General features: G+C 44.6%; 1 protein-coding gene across 3 annotated transcripts in view; it reads left to right on the top strand.

Moving 5' to 3' along the window:
* Positions 1-18,089, top strand: part of HPCAL1 (hippocalcin like 1) — a 68,347-nt gene that overhangs the window by 12,252 nt on the left and 38,006 nt on the right. The window contains exons 2-3 of one of the 3 annotated variants that reach the window (XM_075497958.1): positions 1,978-2,047; positions 4,440-4,486. The exons of 1 other annotated variant lie outside the window; for it this stretch is intronic. The gene's annotated coding sequence lies outside the window, so the exon portion shown is untranslated. The remainder of the gene's footprint in view (positions 1-1,977; positions 2,048-4,439; positions 4,487-18,089) is intronic. One more of the 3 variants, XM_075497956.1, reaches the window with a different exon arrangement.

The following is an 18,089-nucleotide window of genomic DNA, read 5'->3' as shown; positions in this document are numbered from 1 at the left end:
GGGAGTTTCCTTGCACTGTGGGTTTAATTATATGTTGAGGTGGGACCTCTCGGAGCTGCTGGGTGGGCTCCAAGCGTGGTGGCTTACAGGCCTGGTGTGCGAGGTGGGGAGGAGGAAGGGGGCGAGACGTGAGCAGGAAGAGACTGTGCTGTGGAGGAAGGGGTGGGTGGACAGACTTGGTTGAGGTGCAGTAGTGGGTGATGATCTGGCTGGCGGGGGGGTACACTGGAGGAAAATTAGAATAGAGTAGTTCAGTTGGAAGGGACCTACAACAATCATTAGTCCAACAGCATAGCAAGTGACAGGACAATTAGTTTATTGGCTGTCCATGGACTGTTGGTACCCACATGTAAAGGGGACTGCAAAATTGTATGTCCTACAAGCCCTCACCAGTTTGCATTTGCAAGAAAAAAAAAAAGAAAAAAAAACCAAACACATTTTTATAAAATAGCAGAGTCTAGTTGAAAAAGAAATTGCAAATAAGGGAGAGCAGAGACTTCATGTAGTGCTGGGAGTTATCTCCACTGCTGCATGTGGTGTTTGCAGGCAGGTCACACCATTCACAAACGTAGCAATGTTAATAACAGTATTGATTTGTCTTAATGCAGTTATGAAAGCTGAACCTTGGAGGTGTGGGAGGGCCTTATTGGTAATCAGCATCGAGATTGATCAAGGATGGTATCAGCCAAAGGGGAACAAATGGAGGCTAGAACAGGGCAGGGTGAAGTAGTGGCCATTAAAGGAAGAAAAGTGCCCATAACACTTGAGGCTTCCCCATCACATAGAAAGAAATCTACTTAATATATAATGTCTATGACTCAAAGCAAAGGAATGGGGTTAAAATCACTTTGGAAAACAAGACAAAAGAAAAATAAAGGTGTCTGCAACAGTTTTGCTGCAAGTAAGGCAGGTCTGAGGATGCAGGACATGGCAGAGCTGCAGTGCCCGTGGGGGAGGCAGGGGTGGGTGATGTGTGACCATCGGGAGGGAGTTTTACCCCTGCCAGGTAGGTCAAAGCATGGTCTGAAAAAAACTATTTGTCACCTTGGTTTCTCCCATCCATCAATGAAGCTGTTTTTATAAGGAGGATCTTTACAAATGATTTTTTGGAGCAGCCTCGTCCTTAAGCTTTTTTGCTAGCGGCTCTGAAGATAGTAGATTGATGCACTCGCCTCTTCCTGCCCAGCCTCCAAAAGTTACTGACATCTCTTTCTTTAGTTCTGCTTTGTAATTGAATTTCTGCCATAAGTTTCTTCTGCTAATTCAATTATACCTTACTTTTAATTGGCAGTGGATCTAAATACTTCATGTGCCATTAATATAGAAATTAACGTGTGCTGTCCGGTTACTGTCTACTCTGTCAGGTTGGAGCAAAGGTTTTGTATGATTATAAGAATTTAAGTAGCCTTTTTTTTTCCAAAAGTCTTTTGGGATGCCCGAATCTAGCCAAGAACAGGGAAATGCCATTTATTTTAAACGTATAAACATGGCCAAATAATCTTGCACTATTCTGTAAGGTTTGTTGAATGGGGAAGGCACAACAATTTTGTACCAGCAACACAGAAGAGAAATCAGAAGAGCTTCTGGGTTGTGTTCCCTATTTTGCCATTGACCGGATTCAGTCCTTACCTTGCCTTTCCATTGGGTTTCATTGGGTTGGCAGCTTGGAGAGATAACATCCATCCCTGTATAAAATGAGGATACTAGGTTTTCTTCCTAAAAAGACGTTGAAGCTAAAATGACTTGTTTAAATGCTTGTATTGCTGCCAGCTTGCAACATTTGTGAGTGCCTGCTGGGGAATCTCAAGAGTAATAGAAAATTTCATGGAGGCTTCGATCTTCCTTTCCGTGAGCAGAAGACTGAAGTAGTTAACATCTGCACTGACGAGGGAAGATACCAGGATAAAACAGGAAAAGAATCATTTAGGGAGCACTCACTTAAGGGTTTTTCTCTTTTTCTTTATTTTTTTCTTCCAGGTTCTCTGGGCCTTAGGGAAGGGTTTGTTTAAAACAATCCCCCAGGTGTTGGGAGGACGCGTGTGGCAAGGTTGGTCTTCAGTAAAAGCCGGTCAACCAGCACCACCAGCGATCAGGGGAGAGGGCATCTGCAGGGGGTGGCTGGTGACTCCACAGCAGGGTGGGATGCCCTGACCTCACCTCCATGGCACTTGTCTTGTTCTCACGATTTGTAGAAGGAGCTGGATTTCAGCTAGCTGCTTGACTTTGGTTCTTTTCCATTTCTTCTGGGTGATTATTTCTGAAAACCTGCAGAGCATTTGTGAGGTTTCCATAACAATGAAAAAGCAAAAAATGTAGTGCTAAATTTTTTAAAAAGGAGGAGAAGGAATTGCAGTACAGTTAGCCTGACTTTTATTACAGTATTTTCCTCGAAGTTAATAAATTGTTTCCCACCTAGGCATCTTCTGGGTGCTTATGAGTATCAGTCAGCATGGATTAGTCTGGAACAAATCATGTCAGACATTCTGATTTCCTTCTACAGCAGGATAACATGTCTTGTGGATAGAAGAAGAGCAGATGATATGATGTACTTCAATGCTAGTTAGGTTTTTGGCACTGTTTTGATATTCTCAGAAGGAAGCTAGGGAAAGGAAATTTTGGTGAAACTTTTGCTTTATGGATGGTGCAATGTAGGTGTGCTAACCATGCACCAGGCTTAGCTCCAGTATGTTGTCAAGCTCAGAAGAAGTATTGGGTGGGGATTTCCAGAGGTGGACCCTGCGGCTTGGGTCACTGTAATTAATGCATTTGATAAAATACTGGTTCAGACTCAACAGGTAGCACCAAACTAGGGGAGGTTACAAGCACTTGGGAAGAGGGATTAGATTTTCAAATAGCTTTGGACAAACCCAGAAAATTAACTCGGAGGGTCCATCATTCACACCCGAAGGGATTAACGTGGGCTGCAGTTATCCCTGGTGAGTGAGTTGGCTGTACAGACTATCCAGGGGTGGTTGGAGGGGCTCTGCTGAAAAATGTCTTGGGATCACGGTGGGTCACACACCGCTTTGCTGGCATCATCCTGCCCCAACAGCAGCAGACACGGTCTTCCATAAACAGGAGGATGGACTTGCTGTGTCCTGTGTTGTGTCTCCTGGTGCTTTGGCATCGCTGGAGTACTGGAGCCAGCATGGGGCACTGCACCTGGGGAAGACATGGAGAAAATGAGAGAGGCTAGCAGGGATCTGAAGAACAGGACTCAAAAGGAAAGATGGGAAGGAGTGGGGTGTTTGGTCTGGAGAGAAAGCAAAGGATTGGCACGACGGGTTTGCAGTGTCTAGAAGACTGCTGTGAGGGGAGAAATATGAAACCTCTGCCCCACGTCTGGTGGGGTTAGGGCAAGCGGTAATGAGTATGAATGGTATCACGAAAGGAGGAAACTCCTACCTGTAGGGATCGTGAAGTGTTGAAGGAGACTGCTGGGAGGCTTTGGTAATGTCTGGGATCTCTGTGGCTGGGGTTTTGCGTTGGGCAGACCAAACGTGTGTGTGAGGCGTGGGCTGGAGGCACCTGGGGATGCGGTGCCAAACCCGGTGGGATTTTGCTTGCAGAAGTTGGGGGGTTACTGGGTCAGACAAGGGTCTGGCAGGACAGAAGTTGGTGTGGTGGGGCTGGAAACGTTGGGCTGGAGGAGATGAATGCTTCCCAGCCGTGCCTGGCCTCAGCGGTGGGGGAAATCATGGCAGGCTCTGTGGGAGGGTGGGAATAGGAGCGAGTCACTTGTTTTCAATGTTCTAATCCACAGATTTTGAGAGATTAGGAATCACGGGAGCAGGTGAGCTGGCTCCTGGTGCTCTCCTCTGTGACTCCTTTAAGTGCTGATGAACCCTCAGGATTCACAGCTGGCAGATGCTGAAGGGATGTAAATTATTATACTCTGCTTTCTCGAGAAGCATGCTCAATGGCAACAGAAGTGATTTCTAACCTTTCAGAGCAATGCTTAATGGCTCCAGAAAACTTGAAACTGGCTCCCTCATATTTCATTTCTTTTCCTCCTGTTTTTAGATCTTGGCATAGTAATATTTTTGAGGTATAAGCAAACCTTCTGAATCTGAACTTGATACTTGCTTATTTTGAAAGATGAGTTTTACAAAGAAGATTTAAAGTAGGAACGGTGGTTTCAGCACATTTTTGAATGCCAGAAAAATTTGCTGTCCAAATTTGAGAGAAATCTGTGCTTTTTTCAACATGGGAGCTGTTTTCTATTTCAGGACAAATAATAACATGCAAATGCAGGCAACAAAGTTGTTTCTCAGTGTAGGGTAAGAACTGGAGCAGAGTTTTTGCATGTTTAGACTAATTCTGATTTCTTTTTCATCTGGGAAAATTGTTTTTTACAGGGGAGGCCAAAAAGTGGGAAGGTTGTCACTTAGAAGAAAGCTGTAATGTAAAGCATGTTTGGTTTGTGTCTTCTCTTCCAGGCAATCAAGCCCTGCGGACTTTCTCTGAAGAGGTTCCAAGATAGGTGGTGAGTACTTTCCAGAGCCTGCTCATTTCAAGGCACTCTTCAAATTAGTAGTAGAAAAATTAAATTAGTAATGGAAAATACAAGTGTTGGGTTTTGTTCTGCATTGGGTGCAGAAGTTTGCGTTTGCTGAGCTTGTGGCACGCTTTAATTTTAGAGCTGGCAGGGCTAATCTTCGAGTAGGGGTTTGGCATCAAAATGGTCAGCTTTACCTTTGCACCAGAATGAATATTCTGAGACTTGATTAGTGAAATAAATGTTATATTTTTAAAAATATTTGACTTCAGTGAAAATCTGTACAAATTGCGCTGTATTTTTTACTAAAAGCCTACACTGTCCAGTGGGACAAAGTGTTTTCTGTGTTAGAGTAACCTTAGGGAGTTTTTTTCCTTCTGTTCTGACTGTCTGTGTTAATCTAAAGGAATGCAACTTCCAGAGGGTTAAATGACCTGCATAACTCGTGCTAATCTCTGCTGCATGTGACTGATTTTTGTCCTGCCTGCACCCAAGACTTCCATGTATTTCATTTGTATGCACTTCATTAAGTCCTTATTTGTAAGTAGGTGAAACATTAAATCAGTAAAGAGCTGCAGGAGAATGAGATTGCTAAGAAATGCCGATGTTGTGGTGTTGCAGCCGGAGAGTCACCTCTTGCGCTGATGTAAATCAGTGCAATTTCTTCTCCTCTGGTGGAGCCGATCTCTTCCAGCGAGTGCCAGCCGGGACTCTGCTCTGTAGCACCCTTTGCTGTTTGTTTTCCTTTTTCTAGAGAAATACGTACCCTGTTTGCTCTTTCAATTCTAGAGTTTTTTCCAATGAGATTAACCGAATTATACCATTACCCATTAATTGCTCAGGAAATTTACTCTTTAGTTGCATTTCCCTAGTGCACAGGATACAAGCTATTAGAGCTCTTGTGTGTTCAGACTGACTAATGAACTACAGTGGAATGTCCCAAACCTCTAATGGACTTCTCCATCTTCCAAATCAATGTACGTACCATAGATAAGGTGCCTTTTGATACAGATGATCCCAAGTTGATTTGAAGCGTCCGTACAGCTGAAATGTAGCCGTTTGCACTTGTTTCTTGTCGGGGCAGAGGACGATGCTGGGGTTTGGTGTGTTGTACTGTGCTTGTGTCCACCTTAAATATGTGTTCATTTTGGCCAGAAAATGCTTATTTAACATTTATAAGGGTCTTATTTAATGCCTCTTAAATGTATTTGTCACCAATTATATCTTTCATCCATCAAAATGTCCCCTACTTAATAAACTGTTATTCATGTTTTCTGTATAAGGGGAACTAATTTAACCCCAGATGGTTCTTCTGACTAACGCTTATGTCCGTAAACCATGAGTCTTATAAGGCCAAATTATGAATCCTGTGTGCCTTTTGCCAAAATGCTCTTGTGAGTAATAGCTTATGAACCCCTCCTCTCCCCCAGCCCCGCAGCTACGATTGGATCTGTGTTATAAACCTGCATGCTGTTTGTACTGATAATTGCTGTATTGGGACCTGAATCATCAGTTGATCTTTTTGAGATGTTGAAAGATGAATCAAGTTCTTTTCCTGAGGGCAGAGGGGAGTATGGGGTTGGTGACTGTAATGCGATGTGTGTAAAGGCCAGGCAATTTTAAACTGTAAGTTTAGGTTGTACTTAAAATTGGATTTTCTTTTCTTGTTGTTTCAGGTAACACCTGAATAGGTTGTAAGTAAAAAAGAAACCTTGTTAATACTCCAGACTGTGCTTGCCAGAGTTACTGTTTCTTTCTCCTGGGTAGTCCCTTTAGGTAGTGCTTTCAAAAGCATGAAGGTCCTGTGGTCTTTTGGGGAAACTTTGGGTCCCAATGCACTTTTGCAAACAGAGTGTAGAGGTGTCGGCTGTTTATACATCACATTTTTGCTGCTTTAATGGTCTGTATTCCTCCTTGCCTTTTCAAATTCAGGTGTGTCCTTTATTCCAGTTTGGGAATTTAGATGATCTGTACAGTATGAAGGTACATCTCCAGGGTGTAACAGTTTCTGTATGGAGCCCTACAGTAGTCTGGCTGTGTCGGTTCATATTAAGTACACAGTAAGAGAGAGATTTGAAGGCAGACCGGTGCTGAGCCAGCTGGGCATTTACCAAAATGTAATGTGTGGCCAGTGGCACATGAGTGGCTTCAGAGCAAAGTGTAGCATCATGAAAACAAAATATATATGAAAGTGCCTGAAAGTAGCTCAAATTTTACCCCAGCTGAGCACACCTAGAGGTGAGGGTGCCGGCTGGGGAAGGGGGGAACAGGCACTTGGGTGCTCTCCTGACGGGGTACTGCGGGCTCTGACGGGGCAAGCTGCTTACCTGTGTTTCTGCCTGTAAGCTCATAAGCAGCTCTGAGCAGCGGAGACCAGGGAGCCAGACACACGATGGGAGACACACCAGCGCTGGGGCCGCCCGGGGCAGGACGGCTGAATCGGCACCCGTGCTGGGGTCTCTCGTGCCTCGGCGTGTTTTGGGGTGCTGCTGGGGCGCTTGTGCCAGGAGGTTGGAGGTGTGATGTGGGCATGAGGGCCATCTCGGTCCCAGGTTTGATGCGGTGGGGCTGCAGCAGTGGCATCACCATAGCTCTGTGCTGTTTTGGAGGAGTGCGTGAGCAGCTGCGGCCGAGGGAGGCAGAGGATAGGGCATGAAACGGCCTGAACGACAGAAGAGACTGCCTGTTGCTTGCACAAGCGTGGGGCTCTGCAGCTGAAAAGGGGCTCCTTGCTCCTCCAGTCCAGCACTGCCGTGCATCGCTGCAACATCCAGGACTTGAGTTTTGAAGTGAAACTTTTTGCAGACAGAGACTGACAGATCTGTCCTACCAAATTGGCTTTGAGAAACATTTTGTTTTTAAACTGCAAGCTGAGCTGAAACCTGTGCAATCTGTTTTTGAGGGAAGGTGGCTCCCCTTGAATGGGAGGTCACATGGGGTACTGGAGGGTTGGGCTCCTGGAGATGCCTCAGGACCACCCGTGGCTCGGCATTGAAATTGGTGGATGTTCTTGCCGTTGGTGCTGGGGTGTTTTTGGAAATACTCCTGTGCATAGAGTGGGGCCGTGGGCACCTCCCCATGGCCTGACTCTGGGACCTTCTCCATCGCTAGGACATCCTCCCTCACTGGGATGTCCTCATCCCTGAGCCCCGGTGCCTACCTGCATGGCTTCTCCTCTGCTGTCCCTGCCAGCACCTCCCTGCCTTCCCCGCAGCCCACCCGTGTCCCCATCTCCAGGGTCCTGCAGGGTCACCCTCCCTGTGAGCAGCTGGGCTCTGTGGCGAGGAAAAACCAGCAGCAGAGCTGGGCTGAGCACCGAGGAGGAGTAGGAGGGAGCAGGCAAGACAAGGGGGAATTTTGAGGCTGTTTTGCCCTTTCCCTGGGCATCCTCTGTGCTACAGCCTTGGAAAACTCCCTGGTTTGAGAATTCAAGTCCTGTTGGGGAAAGGGAGACCTTTCGGCGTTGTTACTTTTTCCTGTTAGCTTTCCCCAGTCTGCTAAAACCCTCTGGAGGAAGCTGCGAGGGCCAGGTGTTTGCCATACGTACGACTGTACTGCAGTGGGGGGAAAAAAAAGTGCAATTAACTGGAAAATGTGTCTTAAAAAAGAACAAATGGGGAGCACAATAGCAAATGAAGTACCTCGTGTGAGTGGCTTACGTAACGAAATAATTAAGAAGAATTCATTATGGTTTAATGTGTCACTAATCAAAGCTTGCGTTTTTCCTCCCTACCACCTTTAAAAATAGGTATTTGAGTCTGTTGTCTATATTTTTTATATAAAAAGGTTTCATTATTTTCACTAATGAGGCATTCCTGTGTTGTATTGTGCTTTTGCTTTCCATATACGCTGTTCGCTCATTCAAGGATATTAAGAAAATAATCAGAATGAATGGGCAACACTGCTGTTCATCCGTGTTTGTTTTTATGAATGAATCTTCTGCCTGGTTGCACAAGGCTTCGGGGTTGCCTGCTTTTTCGAGAGCTCCTAAAATTCAAACGTTTTCATCAATTCTTTACTGTGATGGGGAAAATTTAAAAGCAGGCTTTGCTTTAAAAAATTTATTAGCCAAGATTTCCAAGCTGGAAGATAGTGGGGTGCCGGGTTTGTGTTATCCTATAATAGCACTGTTTTCCCCGTCGTGTACTGTGCCTCCTACAAACACTGCCTGCCTTCTACATTTTGTATAGATGCTGCTATATAGCATGAAAAAGGAGTGTCTCCTAATGCAAGTATCTCATGTTGATTCACTGCTATACAACTGTTCATCCTCTAATAGTGTGGGATTACAAAGCATTATCATCCTCAGATTGACTCAGGTAGTGCTATTTTTATTTAAGCTGTATTAAGGTATCATTGTGAATCTTTGGTCTTGCAGCATGGGCATAATACGATTTACTATTTTTATAAAAAATCAACAGGGCTGTACAAATCCCGTCCATAGCAAGAGCTGCAAAGATTAGTCATGAGCTCAACACTTTCCTCCCCCCTTCCCTCTACAGAGAGTCATTAAATTTTTAATTTTTGTGTGACCTCCACCATGTTGGCCAGGCTTGGAATAAAATAAGAGGGTGCCTTGGCTTATGGTCAGGGACTTGGTACTTGCTGGGAGAGGCTTTGGTGTAAGCGAGGTGCTTTGGTGTAAGAGGGTGAGCGGGTCTGGGGATGCTCGGTGGAGCTACCTGGGCAGCCACCGAGGGGATGCAGTGGATTTCATCCACCTGAGCCCTTGTGGGCTCATCTGATTCAAGGAAATGAGACCTCCCGTGGGACATTATACCAGCACTTGCATCCCTCCACCTCGCTGGCTTTTGGATCAGGCCCAGCCCCTCTCAATTAAAAAAACTGCAGTAATTTGGTGTGGATCCTTTCCTCGCTCCTCTCCTGCTTATCACCCTGCAGCAGCTTGGTGCCCTGATAAAGCAAAAATAAACGTACGTCCTGGGGTTGAGGTCGGCTGAGGGGTGCAGTCAGAGCTATCTATGGACAGGATGTCTGTCTGTCTGGATGCCTGTGGGTTGGATGGACCGCCAGCCATTGTGTTTCCAGAGGGGGAGGAAAAAAAGCATGGTCAGGGATCATGGTGGTTTGGATGCAGCCCCCTTTCTGGGGAGCATAGTAGGAAGGACATCACCCACGGGTGGGCAGCTCATCCCCAGACTTCCCACCTCCAGGATTTGCCAGGACGGTGGGGCTGCTTCAGAGCAGGGGATGCAGCACTGTCTCCTTTGGGGGAGTTTCTGGGCATCTTTCTGGCCTTTGTCGGTGTTCGGAAGAAGAGGCGATGGCTGACAGAAGGGGAGCGGTGGTGGACCTGCCTGTGGGCATCCTCCTGGGCTCTGCATCCCAGGGGGGCCGGGCTGGTGAGCTGCTTAATTGCTCTAATTGGCTCATGGCACCCAAAGGCACCAGGATCCTGGCGGGAACGCTACCGTGAGCAGCCGTGGCTGTCTCAAGAGTGTGTTGTGTGAGTATGAACACACGTGGAGAAACATGGGCCCTCAGCCTGCAAAAAAATGTGAGTGAGTGTTTCCATCCCCTTCAAGCCTTCATTTGAAATGAAGTAGACATTCAACAATGGGTATTTTTACAGCTTTCTCATTAATTATCAGGAATGCAGAATAACTTTCAATAACTACTTGATTTCTACCTTACACAGAAAAAAAGCCAGTGGTAGCGGCTGGATGCTCCACAGTTTGGCATGGGCAGCACAGCACATCCATTGGAAGGGGTGAGAAGATGCCGTAGGTTTGCCAGTGCAGCACCACAACTGGCTTCTTGCAAAGGCTTTCAGTCCCGTTCCCCGCTGGCCACGAGCTGTTGAGTTGGGTATGGGAATCAGCTGGTGAAGTCTGATCTCCATTATGCCATTTAGGGTAGAGGAACATAAATTGTCAATTGTGCCATAATAAAATATGTGAATAATTTTGATGTGGGATGCACGCTGTGTTTCAGAATAGCCAAGCTTGAAGGAAGGGAAAATTTTCTGAATGTTAATTAAAGGGTTTTTTGAAGTGAAGGCTGAAAACTCCAACTTATTTTGAGGGTTTTGACCTATCTAATGTGTTTGTCTCTTTAAAAAGAACAACACCCCCTTTTCATTATACCCTTTTGTATGTTTAACATGTATTTTAGCTGTATTTAAGTATTTCGGTAGCAAAGTTAACCATTTAACTAGCTAATGACATGCAGACTTACAGGTCTAATGAGCATTTTGCTGCAGCCTTGTTGCAGCATTCCTGCTGTGGCCAGGGGCTTGGGCTCCATTGCTTTGTTAATGGTTTGTTTTGTAGGGGTTGGTTTGGGGTTTTTGGGGGTTCTTTTTCCCTCTGACACCACCAAGTGTTGCATCTACATTGGCTGTCAGGTCCAGGCATCTCCCTCCTCCTGCACAGCGTTCTGGTGAAGCTCTAGTGGAGCGTCGGTGAGGTTGGTGGGGTGCAAGCTGGTTTTTGTGTGAGCGAAGAGGGTCTGAGCTAAGCTAGACAGTTTTCTTTCGTTCTCCCTAAGCATTCAGTATTTATAAATACTGCCCTTGAGTAACCAGGAAATCTTGTCTCTTAGCAATCAAAATCCAGATTGCTCCCTTCCAGAGAGCTGCCCCGCATGGGGGAAGCAGATGTGGCCATCAGACCCTGGTTGCTGTTTTCTGGATGAAGCATCAGGATCCGCAGTTGAACTAGATGATCATTGCAGGTCCCTTCCAGCTGATCTCCTCTCTTCCCCTCCTCTCTTCTCATGTAGACAGGATTGGGGAGCTGGAAGAGGACTGGGCTGTAGATCCCAGCCGGTATCTCTGTTCCTGCTTTGGTGCAGGAGGGGTGGGAGAGATTTTCTTTGCTAGGTGCTCACGGGCTGTCTGTCTTATACCCTAAAGCCTGAGAATTAATTGTCTCAATTTTGATTTCATCAGCAAATGGAGTGTGGTCATAAAGTGCAGTGAATCTGCTACAGTAAAACTGAAGTGGATTGAAATACAGAATTTTCATTTCAGAAAAAAAATCGGTCTTTAATGAATTTCAGGGGGAATATAATTTAACATATTCTTCTATAAAATACCAGAAAAAAGTCATTTAGGAAAAATTTTAATTTTTTTAATTTGTGGGAGAAATTTTATTTAAGGGATTTACTATCAATAGATTATTCGTGGCACGTCAGTATTAAGGCATGTATTATGGGTGTGTATCATGTTTCATTGTTTGTTATGTACTGTTACTACCTATATGTCAGAATAGTTAATTATCTAGTTCTGATCATTTATACTGGAATCATTAAGGCAGTTTGGTTTTAAGTCTTTTTCTAGGTTAAAATACCTTTTCTCTGAATGGTGATGAAATATTTTAATGCTGTTACAAGGAGCACAATAGATATGTTAATATAAGAGTATGAAAATAGAAACTTCAGGCTTCAAAACCTTGAGCAGATTGGTTTCAGAATATACTAGGAGTACCTTCCCTGAGTTTGCATATGCTTCCTAAGTGTTTTGAATCTGAAAAAAAGAGCTGTTTCCTTTGGTTTTGCTTGGGTTTTGGTTGGGTTTTTTGTTTTAAGTTAGACCAAATGTATTTGACAAACTCTGCTCCTCACTTTAATAGTCAGGTAAGAGCATTGAATGGTCCCTGTTCACCACTATAAATATAGTGGGAGATGAATTTACCTGCAAAATGGTGAGTAAATTGGGGATTGAGAGATGATAGCATATACAAAAGACATTTCAAAGCAGGAAGGCACTAAATGTTGAATTTTGTAGAGTACCTGGGAAATTACTTCAGATTGTCCTCTTGAATCAGTGGGCTTTTAAAGATTGTAGGCTGGCTCTCTAAGGAAGGGGGTTCAGTTTTCAAGGCTAGCTGGTTCCCTGGTTGTTTCCAGACATCTACCAGCCCTGTGGTTGCATTCCCCTCCAGCCACATGCTTTCTCTGCACCCTGAATAAAGTGTGACCTAGTAGGATGGTGGGCCTTTACCATGCTCTCCATCCCTTCCCGTGATGGGAAGGGAGTCGTTCTGTCTATTTCTAGCTAAGTGAATATAAAAGTTTGATTTTTATTTCTCATTGCATCTCAAGCATCCTTCTCCCTTCAGCCTCCCGTGCTCTGTGAGATGCCCGGGTCAGGGGTGACCATGACTCTGCCTGGAGTCCAGGCACCCCAGGGGAGTAGAGCAGCATCCACCTCCATGACAGCACCCAGGGAGAATCCAGGGTTTATTATGCCTAAAGGCAAGTCAAAACCTGCAAGAAGTGGTTTAATAATTGGAATGTCAGCCGACCCCTGAGTACAGTGATGCTTGCTGGATGCTTTCATAAATCTAAGGTTTAGGGATGACAGTTATGATGCATGGCACTGGGAGAATGTGAAACTGCAGTCATTAAACAAAAATGGGCTTTTAAACTAATGGCAGCTGCCTAAACAGTTCTGCAGTGAAACAGATTCCCTTAGGCTACCATTCTTCAAATAATACAGGTCCTATTGACTTTAAAAAAACAGGAAAATACTTTGTTTTGGTGCCATAGCACTGCTTTTACATTCATCCCAAAGGTCAGGCTGCTAAGTGTTTGCTGGGTTTTAAGCTAGAGGTGTTAGAAAATAATGAATAGCAACATTTCCAGATAATTCAATCGTTATTCCCCTGAATTAAGACACCTGCAATAGCAAGGATTCACACTTGTTTCTAGATGGGTTTCCAAGTGAGTATGGGGGCACTTTTCTCCATCCAAACTTGGCTGTGTTTAACCCAGTAGGTAGTTCTGTACAATGTCTCTGTTATACAGAATTTTATCCAAATACCTCCATCAAAACCTGTTCCAACTCCTGCTGGTTTAAAATGAGACACAATAAAGCAGTGTGTTGCCTTGTCTCCTTTGAAGCCATCATTCCCAGCCTAAAGCTGGAGGTGTAAAGATGCATGTGTTGCCTTTTCCTTCATGCCAAAGAGATCCTGATGGACAGGCGCTACCCATGATCTGAAGTGCATTGGCCAGTTCCTTGAAGAGACATTTCAAGAGTGTTTGGTGGCTGCAGAAGGCCAACCCATTCTCAGCCACCCACTTTCACATCTTTTGTAACTTTTACTTTACCCAGGCTTCGTTTCTTCCTGAAAATAGCTTGTTTTGGCTCAGTCTCCCTGTCCCCCTCATTCTTCAGCTTGATCAGAACTCATCATCTTTTTTCTTTCCTTTTTTTTCCCTTTCCTTTTATTACAAGGAATAGAGGAGAGGACAGAGTAACCCTGACTGTGAAAGGATGCCAAACAGCAGAATTTGGTTGTTTTGTCTCATCTCTCTCTTCATACCATACATAGCTCAGAGTCCACTTCTTTCCCTAGAAGCCCAATTTCAGCCTGGGGCTGGCCTTGCTTGCTGAGTAACTCCAGATTGATTTTTTTTTTTTCCCAATTTATTTATTTCTATTATCATTATTTTTAAAGCAAACAGTTCCATTAGAAATGTATGTGAAATCCATTGCGACCAGTCATATTTCACTTTGAAGCCCTCCATGTCATGATATGACGGTCTGAAGTTGGATGTTGTAATACTCTAGTTTTTCTAGGAGCCCTGCAAGACTGAGCAGATGTTGGGAAGGATGGGCTGGAGGTCTGGAGGTCTCCTGCTGTGTTGGGGAGGTTGAGCGCAGCTTTCGGAACCTGATGAGTTCTCTTCCGAACGTCACCTGCAGTCCTGGCTCTCTGCAGGTTTTGGCTGTCCTGTGAGACCTGGATAACATACTGCTTCTTTCCACCACTTTTCTTCTTTGCTTCCGTAGTCTGTCCTAACCATAAACCTGTTTTCTGTGGGCAGTTCTTTGTGGTTGAGGAGAGCTGTCTAACTGCGGTGACTTCATCCAGGTTTTCTTCTTCCTGGGGATTATGCTTGAGTCAGGAGAGGAGAGTGGAAGAAGAAAGATTAAATTAGCTATGACATGAACATTTGAACAGATGGCTGACCTTTGTAACACCAACAACCGTTTACTTTTAGAAATTCGCAGGCTGTTTTAAGTTTGTCATGCTCTTTACGACCATCTGAGCGTACATAGATGACACATTTTATTAGCTTAGGCTCCGTCGCTTAATTTCCCTGCTGTTTGAAACGCTGAGCTTTCGGTAGAATAAGCAGGATCCAGGAGCATCGGTGGGATCGGCTCCCTTTGTGCCAACTTTCTTTAAACTCCTGGAAGCTGAGGGAGGAGGGATGCTCCCGGTCATGCTGGAAGGAGCTCAGCTCGCTCCCGCAGGAGAGCTCAGCCCTAGCACGGACGAGGGCCATGCAACAGTTAATTGTGGACAGGGTAGAGACAGATGATCATCTTGCCCCAAATCACTTAACCGTCTTAAGGGTCTACCCTTGCCTGCCTGAACGAACGAACTAATCTTTCAGTGAGCCGCACAAGTGAGCCCTGAGCTATATATGGTACGAAGAGGGAGATGGCACAAAATGATCAAATTCCCCTATTTCCCCCCCCCCCCCCCCCCCCCAAAAAAAAGCTGTGCACCGTATGCCTGCTTAACAGGGGAAGAACGTCACTGTTCAGAGCAAATTGTTTCAGGCTATGGTGGGTTCTCTGTCCTCTGGAGGCTTTTTAGGTCAGGGTTGCATATCTTCTGAAAACATTTGTGGTGTAGGCCAAACGGGTGGTGGCTTGATGCAGAAATTCCTGGAGAAGTTCTTTGAGTCAAGAGGTGTGGGACTAGATCAGTTGTTCTCAAACTAACACATTTTGTGAGATCACAGCAAATTCCCAGGGGCTGCGCTTTGGACAGTTGTGTGGCGATTTGGAAAAGCAGTATCTGCATGGTGGCCACACACTACGTCCTTGGCACCATCCTGGAGACCTGCTGGGGTGAGTGATGCCAAGAGTGGAGGAATCCCCATCTGGGATTCAGTGAGTCAAGGGTGGAGGAACAACTGTGAAGTGCTTGGAAATTGTCTTTATAAGGAGTGCACCATGTTAGTCCACCAAAAAGTGAAAGAAAGAAAGAAAAAATCTGTATCAGTGCAGCGTGTATTTCTTTTACAGAGGTCTGGCTTATCACTACAGTTGGCTTTTCCTAATTACTGCTAATGCTTCTGCAGGCTGTGCAGTTGGAGCTGGAATGTAGCTGGCCTGGAGTCAGGGTGCAGAGGCTTTTATCAGGGCCACTCAGAGACAGGCCATCTGCAAGATGTATTTATTTTTTTCTTATTTGTCTTCTCTAAATAAAAACATGATACTGTGAGAATGTCCATTCCATCCTATTGCTTCACTCCACCAAAGTTGCCATTTTCTGACAAACTGTTTTAGAAAGTTATATTTAGCAAAGGGCTGTTTACTTAATTCCTCTCCTATTGTTGCTGCTTGTCCGTGAAACCCAAATCTGTTTGCATGCAAGCTCAGCTGTAGCTCACTTCAGAGGATTCTTTAAAACATAGTTGCTTTCTGCTCTTGTTTGCCTTTTTTAGCTCCTTTTCTCTCATGATGGAGGAATTGCAGGTACTTCATATCTGACAAAGACAAATCCAGTACCTGCAGAGCCAAGGGCTGTTAGAAGCTCCGACAGCTGTGTGGTCAGGTTTCCTTGCTTACCCCAAGTGTTGGAGCTTCAACACCCTTGGCATCCCGCAGCTATAACACAGAGAGCGGAGCGAGAATTAGATTTGCAGGGGTGTTTCTTCTGTCTGCAGAAAAGTGTGTGAAACTCCACGAAGGAGCAGCCACCCATCTTGGTTCCCCAAGTCCTGCTGTCTCAGGTCCTCAGAGCCAACAAGGGAGACTTCTCCATGATTACCTTCAGCAAGATTGGCTTCTCAGGAGGACTTGGGAGAAGGAGCTCTTTTTTTTTTTTTTTTTTAATTGAAGAAATTAAAAAAAAAAATACCAGCACTAGCTGGTTTTCTTGGGCTCAGTGCCCTCTCTGAAGTGAACTTTCCTGCTTGGGACACTGGGATTTGTTTTAGAAATAAAATACTCCTTCATCATGGAGCTCTGTGCAAAACTGTGCTGTTCACATCACTGGGGGAAAAGGGAGAGTCCCTGGATGAAATGAGTTGTTGCAGGGTTTTTCTTAGACTGATAAACTTAAGGCTGTCCCTGGCAAAGTGAGCTTAAGCAAGGCTTAATATGCTTTGCCCACAGTTACTGGGATATAACCCAGCTTTGGCCACCCTGGCCTAGCAATGTGTGTCTCTGGAGGAAGGTAGAGCATAGGGACTGTAGTTATAAAGGGAAATGCAATTATAAAAGCAAGAGAGCAAACAGTTGTTTATAATCTATAAAAATTGATACTCATTGGTCTCGGGTTCGCCTTCCTTGCCCTAAGGTTTTCTCATTAGAAGCAGTTTCTGTAAATACCATCTCTTTCTTTCCCCTTGGAGAGATTTCAAATTGCTGGGCTGGAATTGTTGTCTGGGTAATCAATAAACTTTAATCTACATGACAGGTTTTTTTCCTTGAAGGTAGTTCTTTCTGTACTGAAGATAACATGTCTAACACAAATGTAAAATGAAGAAGGGTTAGATTTGACTTGACTCACTCTTACAATTTTGCAATATGAATGTCTTCCTAAACAATTACTGTTATTGCTAAGTGGACACTAAATGATTAATCTACTAGTAGACAGCCAGTGCAGTAGTGTCTTTGAAACAATTTTTGAGCTTCTTCCCCACTGTTCTTTCCCTGCAAGACTGCTTTAAAGTTAAGACACTGATAATAAAATAAATTGTGATTTGTAGCCCAGTTCTCTTTCAGCCTACTCCTTTGCTTCAGCGTTGCACTTCTGTCTCGCACTGAAAAGCGTGTAATGAAAGGGGTTTAAAGTCTGCCCTGAGCCCAAAAAATACTCAATCTTGTATTTCATTTGAGGCATATGCTTAAATTGTCATGGGGGTGGCTGGATTTATTTGTGCACTTAGATGCATGCTTAATCCGGGTAAATAATGATGCCTGAAAGCTTTTGTTGATGGGAGGTCACAAGTGCTCTTCTTTGTGAGTTGATGGCATCATGTGCAGAACATGTGAAAATATTAATTGATCATTTTACTGTCTGGAGTAGTCTTTGTAATGGGAATACCTGCTTATGTCCTGGTTTTCTTCTCAGAAGGTCTCTCCTTTTGGCTACATGGTGGGGAGGGAGAGCTTCCCCGTGCTTAATTAAGGAGCTGAATTTGCAGCTGAATTTAGGGAGATAACTAAACACTTTCAAACGCAATTATTTGCAAGAGAAAAGGCAAGACTGCAGCAAAGACTCCAGTTTGGTTCCTCATACATTCTGTAAACTTGCACATTTTTAACATTTTTTACAGCTACGAGTCATAACACTACATACCACGTTGCATCGAGACAACTGACTCAGAAAAATCCTCTGGAGTCTGTTGATGCCGTGGACTTGCCTATGTGCTACTGCTGGTTTTAATTGTCTTTCTGTTTGAGGAGATGTCCTCAAATCTGACCTCAGGTTAGAAGTTAAGCTGTTTCTCATTACTTTGAATAGCAATGATGTGTTTGGTTGTACACTCAGTTGAGCCGGCTCAGAGCTGGTGAGCAGCAGTGGAGCTGGGCATAAGTCATGGAGTTACTCAGATAGCTTCTTACCTTGCCTTAAGTTGTTGTGGTTAATAA

Source organism: Mycteria americana, chromosome 3, assembly GCF_035582795.1.
Source record: "Mycteria americana isolate JAX WOST 10 ecotype Jacksonville Zoo and Gardens chromosome 3, USCA_MyAme_1.0, whole genome shotgun sequence".
In the NCBI taxonomy this organism is placed as follows: Eukaryota; Metazoa; Chordata; class Aves; order Ciconiiformes; family Ciconiidae; genus Mycteria; species Mycteria americana.
This window is presented reverse-complemented; position numbering and strand designations above follow the sequence as displayed.